This window comes from Dioscorea cayenensis, chromosome 16, assembly GCF_009730915.1.
Source record: "Dioscorea cayenensis subsp. rotundata cultivar TDr96_F1 chromosome 16, TDr96_F1_v2_PseudoChromosome.rev07_lg8_w22 25.fasta, whole genome shotgun sequence".
In the NCBI taxonomy this organism is placed as follows: domain Eukaryota; kingdom Viridiplantae; phylum Streptophyta; class Magnoliopsida; order Dioscoreales; family Dioscoreaceae; genus Dioscorea; species Dioscorea cayenensis.
The window spans coordinates 16,658,057-16,676,805 of NC_052486.1; the positions used below are offsets into that span (position 1 = coordinate 16,658,057).

Genomic DNA, 18,749 nt, shown 5'->3' on the forward strand with positions numbered 1-18,749 from the left:
AATTTCTCTAGAATTTGAGCTTGAACCCACCATGAACTGATCAAATCTCTTGGTCAACGCGCCCACTTTTCCCCTATTACGGTGTTATCATTCACACTCTTTGTCAAAGCATCAACCTTCACGGCTAGAGCAGTAGTGTCATGCACCTTATAAAGTCCTACTGCTCTCGGGGGCTTCTGTCTAGTACTCCAATGACACTCATTGCTTCCCATATCTTCAATCAAGTTTTTGGCCTCCTTGGGGAGTTTCCCACTCAAAGAACCCCCCCACCCCCCACTGCACCGTCGATGAGCTGCCTTGTAGCATAATTTAGCCCATTGCATAGCATCTGCACTCTCATCCACGTGAGGAAACCATATTGAGGACATTTGCGTAAAAGATCCTTGAACCGTTCATGTGCCTAAAAAAGTTTTTCAGAGTCTCTCTGCATGAAAGATGAGATCTCCTATCTCAGTCTAGCTACATTGCTTGGTGGAAAATATCTACCAAGTAATTTTTCCATCATCTCCTTCCATGTGGTGATGGACCTAAGAGCTAAACAAGTGAGCCATCTGTATGCTGTTCTTCTCAGATTGAATGGAAATATTCTCAACCTTATGGCATCATCAGATACTGAGTTAATCTTGAAAGTGGAACAAATATGGAGGAAGCGAGACAAGTGGGCATGTTGGTCTTCATCGGCTAACCCATCAAACTAGAGTGGATCTGGACCATTTTTATCATGCTTGCCTTGATCTCAAAATTGTTTTCTAGCATAGTAGGAGCTTGCACACTAAACTCTTTGCCAGTAAATTGAGGCCTGTCGTAGTTGGATAAAGTTCTCCATAGTTCGAGCCATGACGATGGTTCACTATGCTCAACTTGAACCTCTTGTTGCCCTGAACTCTCAGCCACTTCTCTCAACCTTTGATGAAAAGCTCTTTCAACTTTGTTGACAAGGTCTACTAAGTGTCTCTAATTGGAACATGTCATAAGATGGTACCTTGCACAATATTAAGATCCAATGATCAAAATTTAAAGAGAGAGATAGTGAAACAAGGTAAAAAAGCAAGTAAATGAAGATATATGTACACATAACAAAAGAAAACCAAAGCACGGAATAAATGAAAAAGAAAAATGGCTAAATCAATGAGTTATAAATTTTCCGAGTATTCCTTGGGCCCAAAGACTTGGTGGGACTCCCACAAGTGCACAGGGTTGTCAAGTAATACCTCTCGTGCAAGCACGAGAGGTTCATATTCCCTGGGCCCAAGGAACTACCATTACTTCCTCTTTACTCGTTGTCTAACCTTCTAATTCGAGTTCAAGAATTACAACTACTAAAACACATAAGTAATGCTAAAATAAAGTCTCAAGCCAAGTAATAGGGTGAAAACCAAGGAATAAGAGAGGTACCAGATATGGATCCCCTTAGGGTTACTTAAGGTGAATGAATACAAGAGTTGTTAAGCAAATGGTAGTTTAGGCTAAGAGATTCCAAAAATAGATTGTCCCGATGGTTACAGTGATAACCCCTATTCATGTATGAGTATTGACTCAGAATCTCTTCTGGCTAACTCCTCCTACAATTGCATTACGCAAAGGGAAATATCAAATAAGGGCCGATATTCAATCTAGGTCTAGCCCTAATGGTTGGAGGGCTACGAAATACCTGATGGTCATGGTGTATTCATACATGCATCTCTAATAAGCTAGGTGTGTCTAGTACAAGGAAGATAGTCACGCAACCTAATACAACCTAACAGTTAATAAACAGAATTCTCATGTAGATCAACACATCGAAGTTCACCAAGCTTAAACCATGAACAAACCAATTGCTTTAAAACAACTCAAAACATCCAAATAAACAAGTTCATCACAAGGTTCTCTGGTAACCGGTAACCTTGGGTCCTAGCTGTCCATACAAGCAAAAATACAAGATGAGTTCATGGAAATAACTCTGAAAAGCATAAGTAAACTTCCTCAAATAATGAAAACAAGTGGAGAAGGAAGGATGATGCGGAAAGCTTCGACGGACGACACAATGGGTGTGGCTTCCCTCGTCTTCTCCAAGCTTCCCCGAGATTAAATCGATGGAGATCTTGCCCAATAAACTCTCTCCACTTGCTTCTTCCTCTCTAGATGATGTGATTTGGCCATGAATTGCCCGTTGAAGTCGACTCCTCCTAGGGCTCCAAATTCACTCCCAAGATGTCTCCTCAAAACCATAGAAAAATCCCTTTAAGTTGAGTCTACCTGAGCCACACGGGTGCCATACGGGCGCATAGATGCCCGTGAGGCTCACTGCCATTTTAGCAAGAAAAGTCGCCCTTGGTGCCACTAATGAGTTCATTTTATTTACATATTTTCCTATCCCAAACCCATAATTTTATTAGTTCTTAAGCATACTTTTATGTAAGTGTGGTGCTATTCTGGGTATTTTTGTTATTTGTTCATGAATTAGGGGCTCGACGCAACATGTAGTAAAATCCAGAAAAAAAAAAAACTAACATACTTTGTATGTGCTAAGTACTCAAGCTTGGAGTGTGCTTCAGCAGAAATCCATGTAGGAGGGTGCTCTCAAACTCAACACTGTCCCGACAGGATCCTGTCCTTACTATTGAAAGTCCCAGTCTGAAGATAGTTTTGTTCAAGAGGGAGAAACATGCACTGGGTGCTCTTGATGTGATCGTGATCTGCCATGGCATGGTCGGAACACAATCGTGTCCCTCTTACTAAATTTCCCATGTGAACACTTGACCATTTCATTCAGAATTTCCTTGACATGACACAATCCAAGCACAATCATGTTTTGATTATGTCGAGCCTGAGATCTATCTTTTTGACTCTAGTTACTAGGGTTTCACTTTCATCTTTGAGTAGGTATCTTCTTCACCACCGGAGGACATTGATAAGAGTGAAAATCAAGCTTCACCACACCTTCTAAGGCAACTACTGATGAGTTTGAGTCACTAGGGAAGTGGGGTTAGCATACGGAGCTCAACATTGGAGGTAAATCTTGAAGATAAGGGAGTCATGTCTTCTTTCTTTAGATCTATTATGGTTTTCTCCATATTGTACCCATCCATGAGGGGCTAATTGGCCACGGTGCCCCAGGATATGAACTATGGCACCTTGTATGCTTTGAACACTTGCATTTATTGATTTACAGAGTTCATTTGGTTGTTGTGTTAAATCCTGTGTTTGAAAAACTTGATGTGTTTGATCTACGTAGTTGCTTAGGTAAAACTCGATGGGTGAAACCATAGTTATCTTCGCAAAACTCGCCGTAGTTGAGAACAATAGTTTAAACATTGCTTTTGAGCACACACTAGAACCATTGAATGTACTTAGTAAACCATAAGATTGAATGAGAATTTCTAAGAGCATAGGAATCATCCCAAGGCATTGTTCTCTTGTTGTTAACACTCAATCCAAAATGCCTGATATTTTCACCTGTTCTTTTCCTTCTTCTTTTATAACATTATTTCTTATCTTTAATCTAAACTTCAATTTAAATTTAACTAGAGATTAGTGACAAGTCAGTACTTTGAGTCCAGTGCTTGTGTTTCGACAACCGTACCCCTCCTCCTCACTGGGTAATATTGTATTACTTGTGTGCGACATGTATACTTGCGGAGAACACATCAGCTACAGTAATTTTGCTATAGTAACATTACTACATTAACTTTGCTAAAGTAATTTTTTCTACAGTGCTGGTACCCTGGAATTCTTCAGTGAACCTCAAAGGTATCCATGCGGGTGTATGGAGCCCGTGAGGCTTACAGCTGAGGTCTGAAATCTTGAAAGATCCCTAGAATATGTTTTTTGGTGTTGATCTCTTCCCGATTGCATTCTTGAGCTCCTCTCTACTACTTTGATGCCTAAAACATAAATAAAATGAATTTTAACACAAAATAGGCATCGATTCATGAAAATATGGGTGAAAAGTGTAAAGTCTATATGTGTAAAATAAGTACATTTAGTCGTTTATCATGTTCTTCTACAATTCACGACAGTAAGCCTTCATCTCCCCCATCTTCTCCATGTCTCCATTTTCAGATCTATGAGGATTTTATGGTTTTTTGGTTGCTATTCTTCATGGAAATTTAGTGTGACCATGGCGGTCTTGCCATGGTCGGGCTTCTAGGTAGTCATGTGGCATGCAACCACATTGGTTGGCCAAGGCTACCAGCCTACCCATGCGGGTGCATGGGTTGGACAATTCTTGTCAGCTCGGCCACATGACCATGTGGCTGGGCCACGTGGTTGTGTGCCCACTTTCTGTGCACCAACCCACTACAAGTGGATGCGCAGTTCTCCCACGCACCTGTGTAGGCTGGAGAAATGCTCCAGTAAGCCACGCAACCATGTAGCTTGCCCATACGTCCCCGTGGATTCCTGTATGTCACAAATTTATGCTAAACTAACTTCTCTTGTTGTTTAACTTGCAGGTATGACACCAAGGACCAAGAAGATTCCTCAGAAATGCTCTCTCCAAGAGCGGGAACCAACCCCATTACCAAAAGTGGAATTTACTAACCCCGAACAGCAGTAATGGTTTGAGAGTCGCTAAAAGTTAAAGTTTGGACAATCATGATGCATTGATTGGGACACACTTGGGGAGATTGGACATACTGATGATGTTGGGGAGCTTGTCGATGTGCGGGGCTATGGGTGACTTCTTACTAGTCATGATACCGTCCGGTGAGATATTATACTTGAGGTCCTTACTAATTAATGCTTGTGTTTGCATATTATTGAGTATGTTTTACTTATAATGAGCATTACTTTATCAGGGTTTATGGCTCATTCATGTATTTTTGTGTTCTTTTGTCCATTTAGGGTTATGGAGGTAGTATAAGAAGAAAGAAAGCGAATATAGGTCATGAACTCAATTTTTGAGGATTCTCTTGTGTGGAACAAGTCTCAAGACATGATGCATGATCAAACATATGAGGTTGTGTGCCAACTTCCAAGAATGTCCAAGTCTATCGACAAATTGGAAGGACATAAAAGCAATTACAAACTCATGTTCCACCGCACTGGTGTGTGCCCAACTGTGTGGCCTCAATAAAAGAGAAGGCACGGGATCACTGTATCTATTACTGCTCACAAAATACAAAATTCAGAAAACCTAAGAATCCACACACCCATGTGGACATTCCACATGGACGTGTGTAATCCCGATTTCAGCATTATAAATATACTACTCGAAGAATTATTTGCATAGTCTTTTTCCTATCTTTTGTGGAAAGCACGGCTAGGTTTTGAAGGAGGTTTTCACCATGTTTTGGAGCATTTCTATCGGGTTCAACATCGATTTCTTTCGAAGGAGAGTTATTGGGGGAGCTTTCGACGGTATTGTTTCAGTGAGGTGTGGCCTAGGCTCAATTGATGAGTCCTTGGAGAAGGAGAAGCGGCTCTTGGAGACCATCATCATAGACAACAAGGGTGTTCTTCTTATGAATAGTTTTCTTTTACCTTTAATTTATTGTTTGATCTTGTATTGCTCCATGGAGAGCTAAACCCCTAGTGGGTGCTTGAACTTGTAAACCCTAGGATGGTTTTTTTTCATTGACTTTTAATATGTTCTTCCAATTGAGTTTTTTAATTGAGTTTCAATTTTCAATGCTTATGGTTTGCTTTTTACTTAGAGTGACACTATTGTTGAGAATCCATCAAGGCATCCTTTTGATGACTGACCATCACCATTAGGGTTAGACTTAGCAAGATTAAAGAGGGTTGAGAGGGTGAGTCGAGAGGTAGCGAAGCGTCCCTTTTCCCTTCCAATGTGATTTATCGTACCTCTATATTCCAAGAGTTCTTTGCAATCACAATAGAGTCAAGTGCTGATCGATCTTCTCCAATGGGTCTTAATTATTCATGCACAATAGAGTGAAGTGTTGAGAGATCCCTTCCGCTGGGGCTTAGTTGTGATTCGGGATCTTTCACCTCGACCAAAGGGTTAGATCTAGATTTGGGAATAGGATTTATCATGTGGAGTCCCTAGAACCTCAAGCAGTCCCACACAGTGTTAGCTGTTGAGAACTCTCAACACCTCACACTGTGTAAGACTGCTTGAGGTTCTAGGCAGTCTAAGTGATAAACCCTATTTCCTAATCTAGATCTGACCTTTTAGTCCAAGCGAAAGATCTCTAATCACAATTACACCCCACCACTATGGATAACTCAACACTTCACTCTGTCACTCATGCAACTAAGCCCAAGTGGAGAATGTCTCTTACCACTTCACTCTATGATGATCGCAAAAAACTCTTGGAAAATGAGGGTAGGATAAATCACATCGTAAGGGAAAGGGGGAGTTCAGCTACCTCTTGACTCATCCTCTCAATCTTCTTCTCTTGCTAAGTCTAACCCTAGTGAAGTTGTTACCCCGTCAAAGGGTTACCTAGATTGATTCTCAACATTAGTGTCACTATAAGGGAAAATCACAATAATAAGCATGCAAGATTGAAACTTAATTAAAACATCAATTAAGGAAACATAATAGAAGTCAATGAAACAAAATCATCCTAGGGTTTACAGGTCCAACCACCCACTAGGGTTTAAGCTCTTCATGGAGCAATACAAAATCAAAGAAGAAATAAAAAACAAGTGCAAGCAATCCATAGAGATAACCCCTTGTTTTCATGTCAATGGTCTTCAAGGGCCGCCTTGTCTTCTCCAAAGACTCCTTTGTCAAGCCTAGGGCACATCCCGCTGAGTCAAAGCTGTCGAAAGCTCTCCCATTAACTTTTCTCTGAAGGAAATCGATGTCGAATGCCATTGAAACACTCTAAAATCTCAAAAAAAAAACCTCCCCAAACCCTAGCCACGCTTTCCCCAAAAGAAAGGCAAAAGATAGGAAAACAATCCCAAAAACAAACTCTCGAAGTAGTATTTAAAAGGCTTGAATCGGGCATCCACACTTCCTTGTGGAAATTCCACATGACCGTGTGAATTTCTAGGCTTCTCATTTTCTGTGCGCTGTGAATAGTACTACTACCGTAATTTTTCTATAGTGATTTGTTACTGGTAAATGGCTATAGTACTTTTGTTACAACATCTCGACTTTGTTTTTCTTCATCGAGGCCACATGATTGGGCACATATCCATGTAGTAGATCATGTTACATCTTGCTTTCAAACACATTGACAAGCTCTTGACAATATCATACAAGTTAGAGAATATGAGCGTGACTGCCTTCGTGCCCCTCCAATTCATATATTCATTTGCACATTTGGAGGTTGGCATACACCTACATGTTGGTGAACACAACTTGTGTCTTAATCCTTGTTCGGTACAAGAGATTCCTCAAAAATTGCATCCATGATTTATTTTTGCTTCCTTTCTTCAAACTTGTCTCCACAACCCTAAATGCACAAAAGAATGTAAATACACATGAATGAGCCATAAAATTTGATGAAACTAATTCTCAATGTGAGAAAAGTGTCTTTAGTAATACTTATACACAAGCACTTATCAAGGGTCCTTATCAGACTCATATGCCCCCGATATTAACCCCACTATATAGTGGGAATTCATCATTTTTGGCTTTGTATAGTCTTCCTACAGCGCATATGGCTTAGGGGTATAAAAGGAGCGTTTTAGGGCAAGAAAAGGAGTTCTTGGCCACCATTAGACTAGGAGAAAAGCTAGAAATGACAAGGATCTCTCAAGGTGATTTCTAGGCCTATTGAGGCTTCAACGCATCATTCTTCAAAGTGGAGATCAACCACCCTGAAAAGAGAGCAATCTCTTAGGATCGAGAAGTGACCTTCGGCTAGGGGAAGCATTATTCGGTGATCCTTGGTAGAGGCTACAGTAAAATGCTATAATAAGCTGCTACTTCTTTAGTTGCTTACGCACATCTTCATGCCCATTAGTTACTCATTAACAAAACCCAAGACTTTTAAGTTTCTCCAATTCTTCGTGCCACTGTACGTACTTGCTACTGTGTTGTTACAGTGCCCATGCTCTAATTGATTAAAATGTACATGAATAGAACATGATATATACATATAAAATACATATAGTTGGGTATTTATCAGAGTCCAAGAAGAAGAAGGTCAGTGAGTCTTCTCGGCTTGTAATATCCTGATTTGGAGATCCAGAGCATTGAGCAAGATATAGGTGGCTTATGGATTAGCGCTTTTTTGAGGGAATTGGTCTCATCAATGAGGTATGAGACTTGATCTCAGTGTATGGATGGGAGCAATTTATCTACATTAATCTGCCAACCTACTGGGAGCAGACCATGGAGGTGATGAGCTCATTCAAGTTAGATCGGATGATCATCAGCCTAAGTCATTAGGAGACGATTTGTTTCCAGATGTTTGGAGAAGCGTATATGATGTTCTACACAGAATTTTCCTTAAGGATAGGGTTGGTCGACGTGGAACATACTTGTACTAAGTCTTAATCCTGGTACCACGTCGACTTGCCGGTCCACCTAAGTCCACATCAAGTATAGACCCAGACACTTCAGGGCCACAAGAGTTATATATGTGGTATATCGAAGGCTTCTACCATAAGACCTAGCATTTAGATACCTCCACGCTTCCTATCGATGGCGTTGAATAGGTGTGTGGAGTGATAAGTGCTTGTGTATTAGCATTACGAAGTAATCTTTTCTTACATGAAGCATTACTCTTCTCAGATTTTATCGCTTATACATATGTATTTGTGTTCTTTAATGCAAGTAGGGTTGTGAAGACAATTATGAAAGAAAGAAACCAAAAGTAGATCGTGGATCCAATTTGTTGATGAAATCTTAAAGTGAACAAATGTGAAGACACAAAATGTGCTCAAAGACATGTGAGTGTGTTTCAGCCTCTGTCGTGCTTGAGTGAACATGCAAATTAGAGGGGCACAAAGGCAGTCACACTCATGTGCTCTGACTTGTGCAACACTAGCAAGATCTTCGTTGAATGTGATTTTTTTGAAGACGCAACACGATATACCGCATGGATGTGTGCCCATTCATGTGGCCTCAATGAAAAGTGTGGATTCGAGAGCATTTCTGGTCAAGTACTGCAGCAGTTTATCATAGGAAAACACTATAGCAAATCTCTGTAGCAGTTACTGTTCACAGTGCGATAAAAATTTGATTCTTTGAGATTCACACGGGCGCGTGGATGCCCGATTACAGCCCTATTTAAGTCGCGACTTGTGACATTTTGAGGGATCTTTTTTTCCAATCTTTTTCCATCATTCCCACAGCATTGATTCGACGAGGTGTGCCCTAGGCTTGATGAGTGACAACGCCCCTTGCGTATATCCCGCAAGTGCACGGGTTTGTCGAAGTAATAAAATCCCATGTGAGTGGGTATCATATCCACAAGGAATAGAGAGTAAAAATACTTAAGTTGTTTCTTAACTAAGTGAAATATGAATAGTGATTTGTGTGGTAAGATGTAATACAAACAAAAGTAAAAGAGAGAGAGAGCACAAGTAATGAGAGGTAAGGCAATCGATATAAATGGGATACTTGGATATTGATCCACCTAGGACAATCATTTTAAGTGTAAAAACCCTCTATTATGCTTCCTAACTAATGAATTAATGAGTCATGGAATTGCAGTGAGTTCTAGGGATTCCAATTGATAAATCTGTTAAGATTATGCCCACAAATGCCAACGAGGATACTTGTATTTGGGCATTTGATTTGTATTATACATTCTTATTATTATTATTAAATAGCCATTTATTTTGATGTTCATATAAATCTTGTGATGGTATTATAATTAGTTTCGAATATTATAGTCCATGTATATTAAGTTAAACCTTCAATTCGTGGGGGGATAAAGAGAAGAGCACTAGAAGGGTTTGGTACTTATACACTTAAATAGTTCGCAAATCAGAGAATCTTTAATTGGGCATTAAAGGTTCATAAGGATTTGTATGACATATACTTTGACAAAGATTGCTAGTTGAACACTATGGAATAGTGGGAGCATATGTCATAAATACATCATTAGAAATTGGTGTATTCAAACATGACTCACAACTATTTAATTACATGGGTTTTACTCCTTGACAGTCAATGATTGGGATTGTTGGTTATGATCATATGAGTGGAACTTAGAGTTGAGGTATCATGATCACAATGTACTTGTGACGTCTTGTCTTTTACAAGAGTTGTTAGGCTCAGTTTACCTTTTTGGAAGGCCAACCTCTAAGTGTGACTATGTCAGGCAAGTAGCAGTTGTGAGTGATCACCAAGAAGGAATTCGTTCTCTCGGAAGTAAACGAGTCAGTATCCTATGCGATTATAAGTATGTGAGATTAGAAAACCTTGGCCAAGGCAGTCAAACTAATCGTGTGGTACACGACGGGTAGTTTGGTAATCTCACCATACTATACTTATTTCCATATGATCGTGTAAAGTGAGTTTGACAATTACCATGGCTCTCACTCGGTTGGGATACAAGAACGAAAGGTTTGTACACATATGGTAATCATAATCAGAAAGGTTCGTAATGATCTAGTCATTCGTGTTCAGTTGGGCTATGACATGGGGCCACGGGGCTGGCTGGCCACGTGTTCAGTTGCCAAACGGAATGAATCTAGAGAGGCACTCTTAAAGGGGTAAAGAATCAGTCTCGTTTTGAGTACAGGGGTAAAATTGTCAATTTACAATTTTACTTCATGGGATGAGTGAAATTGTAAATTGGTCTAGGGTTTTGGTCTTAAGTTTAAATTTTAATTTAAATTCGATGGAGTCGAATAGATATTTAAAATTATGAGGACTCAAAGATAAAAGTGGTTTTAGTTAGATTATGACTCATATTTCTAATAGAACTTCTATGGTAATGTTTATCATATTATGAAGGTTCATATTTTGAATAAGACTTCATAGTTGAATGATGTTTATTATATTATGAAGGTTCATATTTCGAATAGAACTCATAATTGAATAATGTTTATCATGTTTTATGAAGTTTCTATAAATATGACTCCTCTCCAACTATAGACCGAACCCAATTAATTCTCTAGTGAGAAAATCCTCTAGCTCTCTCTTCCTCTCTAACCCTAGCCGCTATTTGGAGAAGAAGAGGAGATTGTCTCTTATTTCCGACTTGTGATCTAGAGGGGTGGAACTTCTGTTTGGCGCTAGGAGATCTACGACAATCCGAGAGATAAGTTCGGCGCATCAAAAGAAAGAAAATCATCAAGAGGTAATTTTCTAGGCCTTTTAATTAAATTAAGATGCTCATTAAAACAATTAGAATATATATCGCAAATATAATATTGCTTCCCCATGCCCTTTTAATGTTATTTGATTTTTGCGATATTACCTAACAGTGGTACGAGAGCCAGGCTATTTGTTTTAATGAGCACTAGGTTTAAAAATCATAAAATTGCATTGGTGATCATTATTTGGTTATTATATAAAATTAAAGATTTATGATAAAATTAGATTTTATGCATAATTTTTATTTTGAGTTAGGGTTTCATAATTTATTTAAAATTTTATATAAATAATAATAATAATAATTACAATAATGATATTGAAATATATATATATATTAAATAAATCAAAAGTTGTGTTTCACAATACTGGTGGCGCTGTAGAAGATTGATTTGTTTAAAATATATATATATATATAATAAAAATAATAATAATAATAATTGCATGGGCCCACGCAATTGCCGTGTAGTGCTGCGCGGGACGAGCACTGCGCAGGGCGTGGGCCACGTCAATTTTATTTATTTAGTATTTATATTATTATGTTATTATTTTATTTGTTATTATTATTATTTGTTTATTTATTTTATTTTAAATAAAGTGGAATCCACACCAATGTAATTTATGATTGATTTATTTTTAATTTTATTTTTATTTTTATTTGATGTGTTGAATGAATGGATAGCATACGATCATGAACTTTAGGGCTTTTATATTTATTTTATTTTTTACTTATGTATTTGGACCATGTTGTGTCCAATGTTATTTTCTTTAAGTTTTGCAAAAGTAGATTGTATCCAAGATACATATTTATAAATTTTAGAGAAAATATAAAGTGACACAAGAGTCCGAGAATACATGGAGCAAGAAGCCCGGCGTAAAGTCCTTTTGTATGGAGCGCAAAGCCATGTAATAGTTTACGATTTTATTTTAGATTAATCTATTAAATTAGGTTAATCATAGATGTTCATGATCGTATGCATGTGATGGCTTCAATGTGAATGTATGTCTTATTAATACATGCATGATTAATGTAATGTGAGACCCAATTAATAACTTGTAAACAATTCTCCCAAAAGAATAACACTAAGTTGAAGGCCATGGGATGTCCTGGCTCTCCACCAAGCTTTGGATGATTAGAGTTATGAGGGTTCATGATATCTTCCCTGTACTAGGGGGTCTTGTATTCGCTTATAATTTTAAGAACCTTTAGTGCATTAGATGCCGTCTGTCGAAACAAATTCCTCCCCAATTATATTGTATGGGTTTAGGGGGTGGAAGTCAATTGTTAGATTGACAGAAGTTGGTGGGCTTGACTCAGATAGTTTACAGGCCAATTAAACTATATGGGTTGAGGCTTGGTAAACTATGGGCCAAAATTGATTGGACTACCTATGGAATAGGTTAGCATCGGACGCCACTTCATTAACTCTAGTGGTGCAATTATACTGTATGGGTTGAGCTCCACTGGATTTAATAAAGAACACAATCACTCACTACGAGATCCTACAAACGAGGATTTCCGATTTCTATAGTGGGAGTGTAGATTTTGAAAAATGTAGTGGGAGCCAAGTTTTATTTAAAAACCTTAATATAATTTGAGTATAATATAAATAAACTAATAATCTGGTATTTATTTTCTTGCATTTTATTTCTCGATATGACTCATAACCCACTTAATATTTTGCTTGAGAAAAATGCCCTTACTTGGCCCAATTATGTAGATTGGCTCCGGAATTTGAGGATAGTCCTCAATTTAGAGCGAATCGGGTACATTCTTGAGGCCAATATTCCTACCGAACCTCCACCCGAGGCAAGTAAGGAAGAACAAGACATTTATCTAAAATGGCTTGAGGACGACTTGCGAGTGAGGAGCTATATGTTAGCCTCCATGAGTAGTGATCTACAAAGCTCTCATGAAAAGATGAGTGATGCGAGATCGGTACTGTTGCACTTGGAAAAGCTCTATGGAGAGCATAGTCAGACTGCTCGGTATAAAATATCTAGAGAGCTTTTTAGGGCAAAGATGAGTGAGGGTGGAAAAGTTGGAGAGCATGTCCTCAAGATGATCTCTATGATAGAGAGGTTGGAAGTTCTTGACTTTTCCATGGACTACAACCTTCAGGTTGATCTCATCTTGTAGTCTCTTCCTGAATACTTCTCTCAGTTTATTGTTAATTTTAACATGAATGAGATTGAGTGCACACTGGCTAGTCTTCTTAATAAGCTAATAAGTACTCAGTCTCAAATGAAGACTAAAGGGAAGGATGCTATTGCTTTGACAATCTCTACTTCTAGGCCCTCAAAGCCCAAGAAGAAAAAGATGGCCAAGAAGCAGAATACCTTGGCTCCCAAAGTAGTGGGAGGAGTAGATAAGAATAAAGGTGTGGCTCCTGTGGTTTATGCGAGAGAGAGCTCCAAGCGAGCGGGCAAGTGTTTCCATTATGGCGAGGCCGGTCATTAGAAGTGGGATTGTCCATAGCTCAGAGCAGATGGCGCTACAGGTATGGAATAATTTGTTTTCAAAGCAAATTGTTCAATTTCTGAATTTTCTACTTCTTGGATTCTTGATTCAGGAGCTAGTCCTCATATTTGTATTATGAATCAGAATCTGGAAAGAAGATGGAAGCTGGGTGAATGAAAGGTGATGATCAACATGGGAAGTGGACAGAGTGTCGTAGCAACTCACATAGGATCTACTTCTATTCTTTTATATTCTGGACATGTTTTAGTTTTAGAGGATTGTTAAATATTACCAAACAGGCTAAAGAACATTATTTTTGTTCCTATTTTAGTCAGAAAAGGATATGTCTTTAAATTTGGTGAAACTAATTGTGATATTTATTTTGGAAATAAATTAGTTGGCAATACCTCTTTAGTTAATTGATTGTATTATCTAAATGTCCAAAATAAATATGTTGTGAATGCTATCACTAAAAGGCATGGTAGGCATGAGATAAATCAAAAACTTGTATGGCATTTGAGATTAGGTCATGCTAAAGAACAAAGGATTCATGAGTTGGAGAAAAATGGCCTTGTAGGTCCATTGGGATTGAATCCTTATATGACATGTGAGTCTTGTCTTTTTGGTGAGATGACCAAATCTCCTTTCATTGGACATCCTGAGAGGGCACCACAAGTTTTAGATTTAGTGCACACCGATGTTTGTGGGCCGATCAGTGAGATGGCTCGCGGTGGATTCCATTATTTCATGACTTTTACCGATGACCATTCTAGGTATGGTTATGTATACTTAATGAAGAACAAGTCAGAGGTACTTGACAAGTTTAGAAAGTATATGGCTTTAGTGGAAAATCAAATTGGTTATCATATAAAGACACTACGATCGAATCGTGGTGGTGAGTATATGAATACCAAGTTTGACTTGTTCTTAAAGGAACATGAGATAGTTTCACAATTAGCACCACCAGCGACTCCTCAACTGAATGGGGATGGCTAAGCATACGAATCGAACTTTGTTAGACATGATTCATTCTATGCATAGTTACAAATTTCTTTATAGAGGACATGTGCTTCTCATGAAAGGAGCTTTAGAAAGCTATGAAGTGTATGTTGAAGTATTTTAGGACTAAAGATATGCTTCTAATCTATAACAATGGAGAGTTAAGTATGGATGGCTACGTAGATTTAGACTTTCAGTCCGATGTTAATGACCGAAGATCCACTTTAGGGTTTAATTATATTCATTCTTAATGGTAAAGCAGTGAGACGAAATACTTGTATGTTACTACTGCAAATTCCACCACTAAGACTGAATATGTGGGTGCATCAAAGGTTGTTTGGATTAAGAAGTTCTTGATAGAATGTCTGGTGGTTCCAAATGTGGAAGCTCTTATTATCACTTTATTGTGATAACAATAGAGCTGTAGAACAAGCGAAAGAACCGAGCTCTCATAGTATATCCAAACATATCCAGTGGCGGTACCACATCAGTTGAGAGATCGTTGGAAGAGGCAACATAGCCATCTAGAAAATAGCCTCAGCAGATAACTTAGCTGACCTACTCACCATGCCACTATCACAAGTCATGTTAGATAGACATCCTAAGAAGATGGGTGTAAGATACCATAGTGTTTGGCATTGAGTACAAGTGGGAGATTGTTAGGATTATGCCCTCAAATGCCAATGAGGATACTTGTATTTGGGCATTTCATTTCTATTATACATTCTTATTCTTATTAAATAGACATTTATTTTGATGTTCATATAAATCTGTTGATGGCGTTATAATTAGTTTCGAATATCATAGTCTATGTGTATTAAGTTAAACCTTCTACTCTTTGGGGGATAAAGAGAAGAGCACTAAAAGGGTTTGGTACTTATACACTTAAATAGTTCACAAATCAGAGAATCTTTAATTGGCCGTTAAAGGTTCATAAGGATTTGTATGGCATATACTTTGACAAAGAGCTCTAGTTGAACACTATGGAATAGTGGGAGCATATGTCATAAATACATCATTGGGAATTGGTGTATTCGAACATGACTCGCAACAATCTAATCACATTGGTTTTACTCTTTGACAGTCAATGATTGGGATTGTTGGTTATGATCATATGAGTGGACCTTAGACCTGAGGTATCATGATCACAAAGTACTTGTAACGTCGTGTCTGTTACTAGAGTTGTTAGGCTCAGTTTACCTTTTGGTAGGGCCAACCTTGAAGTGTGACTATGTCGGGCAAGTAGCAGTTGTGAGTGATCACCAAGAAGGAATTTGTTCTCTCGGAAGTAAATGAGTCAGTATCCTATGCGATTATAAGTACGTGAGATTAGAAGACCTTGGCCAAGGCAGTCAAACTAATCGTGTGGGACACGAAGTTTAGTTTGGTAATCTCAACCTACTATAGTTATTTCTATATGATCAAGTAAAGTGAGTTTGACAATTACCATGGCTCTCACTCGGTTGGGATACAAGAACGAAAGGTTTATACACATATGGTAATCATAATCAGAAAGGTTCGTAATGATCTAGTCATTCGTGTTCAGTTGGGCTATGACGTGTGCCACGGGGCTGGCTAGGTGTCACCCACATCCTTTGGTATCCTCCCATTGCCAAACAGAATGAACCTAGAGAGTCACGCTTAAAGGGATAAAGAATCAGTCTCGTTTTGAGTACATGGGTAAAATTGTCAATTTACAATTTTACTTCATGGGATAAGTGAAATTGTAAATTGGTTTAGGGTTTTGGTCTTAAGTTTAAATTTTAATTTAAATTCGCTGGAGTCGAATAGATATTTAAAATTATGAGGACTCAAAGATAAAAGTGGCTTTAGTTAGATTATGACTCATATTTCTAATAGAACTTCTATGGTAATGTTTATCATATTATGAAGGTTCGTATTTTGAATAAGACTTCATACTTGAATGATGTTTATCATATTATGAAGGTTCATATTTTGATTAGAACTCATAATTGAATAATGTTTATCATGTTTTATGAAGTTTCTATAAATATGACTCCTCTCCAACTATAGACCGAACCCAATTAATTCTCTTGTGAGAAAATCCCCTAGCTCTCTCTTCCTCTCTAACCCTAGCCGCTATTTGGAGAAGAAGAGGAAATTGTCTCTTATTTTTGGTGTGTGATCTAGAGGCGTGGAACTTTTGTTCGGCGCTAGGAGATCTACGACAATCCAAGAGATAAGTTCGGCGCATCAAAAGAAAGAAAATCATCAAGAGTTAATTTTCTAGGCCTTTTAATTAAATTAAGATGCTCATTAACACAATTATAATATATATCGCAAATATATTATTGCTTCCGCATGCCCTTTTAAGCCACAACTAAGCCCTAGATGCTAAAATCACTTCAACGTTTTACTCCATTGCACTCGCAACTAAGCCCCAGCGGATGGTCATCCCTTAGCCCATTCACCCTACTATAAACGCAAAGAACTCGAGGAATTGGAGGTAGAATAAATCATACTGGAGGGGAAAGGGGACGCTCCGCTACCTCTCAACTCATCCTTTCAACCCTCTCCAAACTAGCTTTGTCTAACTCTCGTGGTGTGTCACTCACTCACAAGGGTTACCAACAAGGACTCTCAACCCTAATGTTACTCTAAGGGAGTATTCATACAATCAATACATTCAAGGTTGGAACTCAATAAAAATATCAATTAAAGAAAGTATAATAACAAGGTTCAATGAAACCGATACATCCTAGGGTTCATAATCCAAGTACCCACTAGGGTGTTTAGCTCTCCATGCAGCTAATGACAATCAATGAAATCGAATGTAAAAGCAATGAATCCATAGAAAACCCCCTCAATAGTCATGACGATGGTCTTGTGGTGAGTCCTCTACTCGTCCAAAGGTCCCTTTGTATGGTCTAGGATGCTTCTCGCCGGATCGGGTGCCGACGAAAACTCTCCCACTAACCTTCTTCCGAACGGAGTGCGATGTCAGAGCTGTAGAACCTCTCCCAATCCCTAGCTAATATCTCTCAAAACCCTAGCCACAGCTCTCTCTCAAGTTGAAGAAAAGATGGAGAAAAGAATGCTGAAATCAGGGTTGAAATCAGCTTTGAAAAAGCTGGAATCGGGAATCCACACGACCTTGTGAATATTTCACACGGCTCATATGGAATTAACGCACGAGCATGTGGAATTTCCACACACCATGTGGCTTCTATAGACAACTCCTTCTTCGGGCAGTTGTGAACAGTACTTTTCTACAGTATTTTGCTACAGTATTATTGTAGTGCCCTGCTACAGTATCGGTCTGAAACACTCCAGAAACTATGTTTTCATTGAGGTAACGTAAACGGGCACACGTTTACGTCATAGATCGCTTTGCTTCTTCAATGTATGGCCACGTTGGTGGAGATCTTGTTACACATGCACAAGCCAGAATACTTAGATTGTGACTACCTTTATACCCATCCAAATCATCATGCTAGCTCAATAGAAGGAGGTTGGCATACATTCTAGCATCTTGAACCCGACTTATGTCTTCGCGTTTGAACCTTCTCAAGATTTCCTCCAAATGGTGCACTCACGATCTACATTGGCTTCTTTCTCTAAGATTTGGCTACATAACCTTATATGCATTAAAGTGACATAAATACACACATATTAGTGTTAAAAACCAATAAAAGTAATGCTCATCATAAGGAAAGAACACTTCGCTTTCTTATCACACAAGCACTTATCAATGAGGGAACCTTTGGAGATGACGAGGCACTCCACAAGACCATCGATACAGCCTACAAGGGGCTTTAATTATGGATTGCATGTTTTTACTTTTGATTTCATTATTGATTGTATCTTGCTCCATGGAGAGCTAAACCCCTAGTGGGTGCTTGAACTTGTGAACCCTAGGATGATTTTCTTTCATTGACCTTTCATTATTTTTTCTTTCATTGATGTTCTAATTGAGTTTCAATCTTGAATACTTGTTTAAGTGATTTTCACTTAAAGTGGCAATAGGGTTGAGAATCCATCTTGGTAATCCTAGTGGATGAGTGACACACCATGAGGGTTAGACAAAGCTAGATTGGAGAGGGTTAAGTGGGTGAGTCGAGAGGTAGCAGAACGTCTCTTTCCCTTTAGGGG

General features: G+C 38.5%; 1 non-coding gene across 1 annotated transcript; it reads left to right on the forward strand.

Annotated features, from left to right (window-relative positions):
• Nucleotides 1-350: 350 nt before the first annotated feature.
• LOC120279694 lies at nucleotides 351-457 on the forward strand. Its single transcript, XR_005542000.1, has one exon. It is a non-coding gene; the product is annotated as a small nucleolar RNA R71 (small nucleolar RNA).
• Nucleotides 458-18,749: the final 18,292 nt, after the last annotated feature.